The sequence below is a fragment of the Pterocles gutturalis genome, unplaced genomic scaffold, assembly GCF_000699245.1.
Source record: "Pterocles gutturalis isolate BGI_N339 unplaced genomic scaffold, ASM69924v1 scaffold1596, whole genome shotgun sequence".
Lineage (NCBI taxonomy): Eukaryota > Metazoa > Chordata > Aves > Pterocliformes > Pteroclidae > Pterocles > Pterocles gutturalis.
In genome coordinates this window covers 21,835-27,631 of record NW_010097455.1, presented here as the reverse complement: position 1 = coordinate 27,631, position 5,797 = coordinate 21,835, and positions in this window count along the sequence as shown.

Here is a 5,797-nt window from a genome sequence, read left to right as displayed (position 1 = left end):
GGGAAGATGAATGGTTTTAATCACACCGCTTACAGGGCACCATCTGAAGTTTCGTGTAAGTTATGATAGCGACAGTTTGCACGAAAATTGTATTTCCAGGCTTCATTGACTGGCTTAATGAGAATCTTTACGTGTCAGATATTAAATTAAGAAATTAAAGAGCTGTTTCGGTGTGTATAGACTCCTTCCCTCACACTGAGCTGCTTCTTCCAGATCAATCAGGAACGCGCCTCTAGAAAAGATGGGAGAAGCCTTTGATTTTCTGTCACCGGGGAAGTGAATCTAATACGCGTTGGCACCTAATTCATGTTTTATTAAAAGGCATGAGGTGGATGCTGCCGGCCCCCGCCTCTGCCCGCTGCCCTGTCTCCGCCTGCGCGGCTCCGGGAGGAGGGAGTGTTCCCAGCTCCACCATCCTCGGGTCTTTGTGCCACCTGGATGTCACACCGTGTCCCAGATGCCAGTGTCCCAGGGCTTGAGTGATTCCAAGCATCAAGGGGGTCCAGGGCACTACCTGCACTGGCTGGTGGGCTTTTGTTCTGCTAGCCAGAGATGAATGTCAGTTTGGAAAAACCCAAGAGTTGGAGGCACTAGGTTGGACAATATTACTGCTCTCCTGTGTTGCATCCCTGCTTTTTTTTCCATATTGGCTGAATTTGACCTGAATTCACTGATCATGTCGGTCTTCCCTCAAATTTTGCTGGAAAGGTGGAGCTGGCCAACAACTCACCAGCTAGTGGGGAGCAGGGAAGATGTCATGGCCATGGGGAGGGACTGGAATATCCAGGGGACCTGGAGCACACCCGGAGTCACTGGCAGGCTCTCAGGCACAGCGAGTTGGAGTCACTAATCAGAGTGAGATGGGAGCAGTGATTCACTTAATGCCACGCCACAGGCACCGGGGATAAACACCCAGCAGAGGGATGCTGGAAAGTAACACCTGTGGCAGGGACACTGAGGATAAATGCCCTGGGGTAGGGACAGCCAGGGACACCAGGGCTAAATGCCCTGGGGCAGGGACAGACAGGGACACCAGGAATAAATGTCCCAGGGCAGGGCCCCCTGGGGACACTGGGGATAAATGCCCTGGGGCAGGGACATCCAGGGACACCAGGGATAAATATCCCAGGGCAGGGGCACCCAGGGACACTGGGGATCAATGTCCTTGGGTGAGCACATCCAGGGACACCAGGGGTAAATGCCCCTGTTCAGAGGTACCCGGGGACACTGGAGATAACCCCTGGGGCAGGGACATGCTGGGACACTGCAGCTAAGCTGGGGACCCCAGCCAGGTCAGCGTGGTTGGGGAGGGAGTCCAGCTGGAATATCTCCCTGTTTTCTCACTTGGTCCCTGCAACATGTCACGAAGAGTCTGGGGCCACCTTGGCCTCTGTCACCATCTCAGGTGTCCCCAGGAAGGGGACAGGAGCATCAGGCTCACTGTGGCCAGGAGGATGCTTGGCTGATCCCTGAGCCCTGGCAGTGAGCATGCCTGGATGGGGTCCCGCTGCGTGGCTGCTCTCTTGAGTCCCCTCGCTGCTTTTCCACCTTCCAAAGTCAAAGGTGAAGAGGGAAAGGCTGTTGTAGCAAACTGTCTGTCATGGCAAGAAAAATCACACCTCCAGGACCCTGAGCATGCCATCCATCTTCAGCTCCCTGCGTCGGCCCCGGCTTCTCCTTGTGCTGGGAAAGTTTGAGTAAACAGCTTAATTTGGCACTAATATGAGCGGAGACATTGTTCGTGGTGTCAACTATTGATTTGCGTCCTTACGGCCCCATCAGTCATTCGGGCTTTTTCATTTTTTTGATATTACAATCGGAAGGGATAAATGTCTCAGCAGCCCCAGGCTGGGCTCACCATCCCTGTCCCCAAGCCCGGTGGCCTGGAACCCTGAGTCCCCATGGGAGGCTGGTCCTGGTGCCATTAGCTCTCCCCCCACTGCTGCTTACAGCGCTGCTCCCGTGGGACATACGTGGGTGCAGAGGGGGATATGGGGAAGCTGGAACCGCGGTGACCCCTGCAACGAGGACTTGCTACTGGGATGCCCGGCAGGGCCAGTGCCCTGAGGACACTTGCCCAGCTGGGAGCAGGACTGGGATGGGGTCAGGACTAGGATGCATTGGTGCTGTTGTCCCCAGGTGAAGGCCAGGCTGGCTGAGGTGCCATCCCCAGCCGTGCCAGCCCACCCTGGCAGACAGCTCCCCCCCAGCCCCATATAAATGCCTCATTAAAGGGATTTGTGGGGCTGCTGAGCCGGGCTGTAATCTGGTGCTTACCGTTCATTTGTTCCAGCGGCTCAAGCAGCCGGCAAAGGTCGTTGGATCTTTAATTATGCCGAGGCGAGCAGTGGGCGCAGCGGGAAGGAGGAAGGCTGTGGGGATCGGGCAGGCAGCCCGAGAGCGGCAAGCCTGTCCCTAGTGAGGGAAATGCTTTCTGCCCTCGGGGGCCCTGGCAGACTCAACAAGCCTTCCCCGTGTGGCGTTGTGGCAGCCGGCCAACACATGCCCTGGCTGTGCAGTGACCGCAGCCTCAGCTGGCATTGCCTCCTTCCTTCTCCTCTTCTTCCTCCTCCTCCTCACTGGTGCATGTCCTGCCTTGCAGCCCCATCCCAAACCTGCTCTCCTCCTTCCCGCTGCTCCTGGGCTGTGGGATGTGATGGGAGCACAGCCCTGGGCATATGGAGGTGGCTGGGCACATACCTGAGCAGACTTAGCATGCTTGGTGCATGCATTGTGCACGTTTGGGGGTGCACCCCCCTCCCTGGGCACGTTTCAGGGCCACAGCTCCATGGGACGAGGAGAGCTGTGCCGGTGCCAGGCTGAGCGGGGCAGCTGGGCCAAGCAAAGACGTGGACGAGGGAGGTGATGGGGGCTGGAGCACTGCAGGGGTGTGTTTGCATGCCCGGGTGCTGAAAATGGGCTGTGTGTGCGAGGACATACATCTCCTCGGGCTGAGTATCCGTGTGTGTGTGCGTGTGCACGCTGAGCTGGGGGTGTGCTTGGGCATGTGGGTATGTTTCATAGTGCTGAGTGCCCCCAGGAGGAAGCATGAGTGTGTGTGTGTGTCTGTGTGTGCACATGTGTGTATGTGCGTGTGTACGTGTATGTGTGCATACGCGAGTGTATGTGCGTACGTGTGTCTGTGTGTGTACGCATGTGTATGTGTGCACATGTGTGTATGTGTGTGTCTGTGTACGTGTGTGTGTGCACACGTGTGTATGTGTGTGTACGCGTGTGTGTACGCATGTGTGTGCACGTGTGTATGTGTGCATATGCGTGTGTATATGTGTGCACACATGTGTACGTGTGTGTCTGTGTGTGTACGTGTGTGTATGTGTATGCACACTTGTGTATGTGTGCATATGCGTGTGTATATGTGTGTGCACGTGTGTGTGCGCGCGTACAAGTGTATGTGTGTGCACACACGTGTATGCGTGTGTATGTGTGCATATGCACGCGTATGTGTGAGTATACGTGTGTGTGTATGTGTGTCTGTGTGTGCACGTGTGTCTGTGTGGCTACATGTCTGTATGTGTGCATATGTGTGTACATGTGTGTACACGTGTGTGTGTCTCTGTGTGTCTGTGTGTGTATGCGTATGTGTGCACGTGTGTATGTGGGTGTATGTGTGCATATGCGTGTGTATATGTGTGCACACGGGTGTACATGTGTGTCTGTGTGTGTGCGCGTGTGTATGTATGCACACGTGTGTGTGTGCATATGCATGAGTATATGTGTGTGTGCATGTGTGTGTGTGCACACGTGTGTGTGTGTACCAGTGACGTGCATGCAGGACACAGGCTGCATATGCACACGTACATGCGTGTCTCTCAGTGTGGCATGCACACAGGCTGCAGGGCAGGTGTGCACACCGCGTGTGCATACGTGTATGTGAGCTCCCGCGTGCGACTGCCTGACACTCTCATCCACAGCGGGGGGGGTGTGTGTGCGCCAAGCCACGAGGCGCTTGTTTGTGCTGCAGGAGAGGACTGGAGGGCACCGCATGGTTTGACAGGGCTCCAAAGAGCAAGTGACAGCAGGATGGGAACTAACCAAAGTCAAACAATTATCCCTCCCCTGCGCACAGAGCCATCCTGCTCCGCCACCGTCATTAACGGACTGTCACAGCCCGCGCTGACAGGTGGGGATCCACGCCTGGCACAGATTGGCAGGGTACGAGGTGCTCTGGGGCTGTGGTTTTGGGGTGTCAGGCAGGGACTGCTGCTGCCTCCCCCCGCCCACACACGCTGCCTGCCTGCAGCCCCCCTCCTCCCCGATCCCCCCAGCCTGCAGGGTGACACTGCCCCCTGGTGCCCAGGGAGGCTCCGTGACGGCATGCAGCCCTCCCTGCTGTCCCCATGGGCTGCAAAACATGCCGGAGGTATGTGAAGCTTCTGCCACCCACCCTACCTACGCTGTCGGGGTTCCCTCCAGCCCCAGGGGTGCCCCCAGGGCTGTCTGCAGCCTAAGTGACAGCCTGTCACCTTAATGAGCCCCGATAGCAGCCGGGATGGCTGAGAACCACGGCCACCTCCTTGGGCCATCCCTGGGGGCTCACCACCGTCAGGCACCGCCAGAGTAGGTCTGGGGAGAGTTGGGGCTGGCACGGATCTCATAGTTTCTCCTGAACACCAGTGGAAAGCTGTGTGGGTTTGCCCGACCCCAGCAGTTTTGGGGTCCCAATCGTCCCAGAAAACACGAGGGCTCCAGGAGATGCAGCTGTGCTGCTCACGCTCCCCACCTGCAGGGTCATGCTGCCAGCTGCCTGCCCACACCCACAGCCCATGAGGACCAGTGGCACCTGGGAGTGTCTCCCAACTAGTCCCAGCTGTTGTGGTCAGGGCAGAAGGGGATGGAGAACGGAGGAGCCTAGCCAGGGCTGCAGGGCACTGAGCGCTCAGCACTGCTTCTGAAGCATCCTCGTCATGCCACGGCATCATCCCCCTGCCTCAGCACCAGTATTTCTGGAGCATCCTCCTGCCTGAGCCCATCACTCTGGAGCATCCTCTGCCTTGGTATCACTGTTTCTGGAGCATCCTCCTCACCGTGCCTCTGCATCGCTACAGCTATGGCCCCAGTGCCAGGTCCAGCTCCCGGCTCCATCGTTTGCAATAGCAAGGGACCCTCATTCCGTGTTTGCCTATCTCCCATCTCTCTTCCTTCCTCCCACGTCTCCACTCACTCACTCAGTTGCAGACACACGCGCCTAATCCGCTTGTTAGCCTGTGCCTTCATCTAAAACCAATATGTAGCTGAATGCCGGAGATAATTAATTGATCAATTAGATAGAGAACTGCCTGTGCTCATGGCACCGCAGACGCATGAAGGGGGAGGCTGTGCCAGCACACCTGCCAGCGCAATTCCCCAGCACACAGCCCGCGCCTGTGCAAGCGGGTGCTGCAGTTCACACCTAGTCGTGCTCAGGGTGTGCACCCAGCCCTGCACACGCAGCTGCACAGAGCATGCACACACAGCTCTGCACACCCAGCCCTGCACACCCAGCTGCATTCAGTGTGCACACCCAGCCCTGCACACCCATCTGTGCACACCCAGCCCTGCACACCCAGCTGCATTCAGTGTGCACACCCAGCCCTGCACACCCATCTGTGCACACCCAGCCCTGCACACCCAGCTACATTCAGCATGCACACCCAGCCCTGCACACCTAAATGTATTCAGTGCCCACACCCAGCCGTGCACCCCCAGCCCTGCACACCCGGTTGCATTCAGTGTACATCCAGCCCTCCACACTACATGCCTACATGCTGCCGTTTGGAGGGTGCTGAGCACCTCTGCT